The sequence below is a fragment of the Montipora capricornis genome, chromosome 13, assembly GCF_036669925.1.
Source record: "Montipora capricornis isolate CH-2021 chromosome 13, ASM3666992v2, whole genome shotgun sequence".
Lineage (NCBI taxonomy): Eukaryota > Metazoa > Cnidaria > Anthozoa > Scleractinia > Acroporidae > Montipora > Montipora capricornis.
Genome location: NC_090895.1, coordinates 18,751,922 through 18,753,848, shown reverse-complemented (window position 1 = coordinate 18,753,848; position 1,927 = coordinate 18,751,922).

Here is a 1,927-nt window from a genome sequence, read left to right as displayed (position 1 = left end):
TACGAGCCCATCGAGAGCAAGAGTGCGGCCCTACAATTGCCCTCAGAAGAGAATCCGGGGTTCCAATAGAGGTGTCCTGGCCCGGATGGCCTTTCCAACTGGGTATTAAAGGAGTACGCCGAGATCCTAGTTACCCCCTTTCAAAACATCCTGAACGCCTCATACAGTGAGCAAAAACTAACCTCAATGTGGACAATTGCAAATGTCACCCCCCTGCCCAAGGTGAAGAAAGTCACCTACACAAAAAAGGACCTGCATCCAATCTCTCTCACGTCTACCCTCTCGAAAATATCTGAGTCGACTCTAACCAGTTAGGTAACATATCTGGTTTTTCAACCGTGTTGGCACTCATTAGTATGATTCATAAGTGGCTCGAAGCAACGGATGGTAACGGTGCTTCTGTGCGTGTCCTCCTCTTTGATTATCGAAAGGCGTTTGACCTCATAGACCACAAGATTTTGGTTAACAAACTGAAGCAGGTCAATATTGCTAATAGTGTAATCAACTGGGTTATTGACTTCCTTTCAGGAAGATGTCAAAGAGTCAAACTTGGAAAGGACTGCCTTTCAGAGTAGGCACTGTGCCGTCTGGAGTGCTACAGGGGACAAAGTTGGGTCCCTGGCTTTTTCTTTTGATGATTAATGCCTTGACTGTCCCAAATTTGTTCCCGCTTAATGGCGAGAAGACTTAAGAGTTTGTTATATCCTTCAGTCGTGATTCCCCGCAATTCCCTAGGGTTTCCACAGACGGAACTCCTATCAAAACCATACAGAGCACTAAGCTACTCGGCTTGACAAGCACTGATACGGTGACGTGGAACGACCAAATAGAAGAACTTGTTAGAAAAGCGTCTAAAAAACTGTACTTTCTTATTCAACTTAACCTGCGCATGTTCCTACTTCAGATCTCGTAACATATTTTTGCTCATGTACTAGGTATTCACTAGATTAAGCTTTTCCTGTTTTCCATTACAATTTACCAAAGTATCTACAAGTCGAGCTCGAAAGAGTGCAAAGGAGGGCACTATCATGTATTTTTCCCAGGGTGCGCTACTCCGACGCCCTTCAGTTAGCAGGGCCTTAGTCCATCAGGGCCCGCCAGGAAAATTTAACAGAACACCTGTTTAAGTGTATTGCTAATGATCCACGCAGTAAAATTACCAGCCTCCTCCCTCCCTCAGTTTCTATCTCATATGAGCTGAGAAGGCAGAGGAGGTATGCCGGGCCTCTTGTAAAGACAAATAGGTTTGCAAATTCATTCATTGTTAAGAGTGCGAAGTAGGCATTTAAGTAATTTCAAAGACTAGTCGTTTTTTAATTTTGTAATAGTAGTAGTTATAAATCATTTCTTATATTTCTTACTTGTAGAGAGGTGCAGTTCAGTTTTTTAACTGCAATGTTTTTCTTAATAAACAGAGTCTATCTATCTATCTATCTATCTATCTATCTATCTATCTATATATATATATATATATATATATATACATATATATATATATATATATATATATATATCTATCTATCTAAAGGAAACACTTCTTCAATGAAGCAACTGAAGAGAAATTCGGATCATAACATCGGTTGTTTTTGCTCTAATTTGTTTCATCCGCTCTTCTGATTTATTCAGTGCTGTTTGGTGGACAAGGTCAGTCCCTATGTTCTTTGAACTTATGGAGTTCGTTCGCGTCGGTGCTCTTTTCTTTTGTTTGTACGTTTTTCTCGAGGTATTTAGATAACCCGACTCATAGCTGGAGGTTCTCTGACATATCATTTGATTAGGCAAGACGGCGGTTTCGATCCTATCTTGCGGCTCTCGTCAGTTGGCGATAATTGCGTTTAGATCTTTTTCTGCAAAAACCATGGGTGTTTGTCTTTTTGTACTCACTTGAAGCATCGAAAATTGGCTATTTTCATTCCAGCAAATAGAG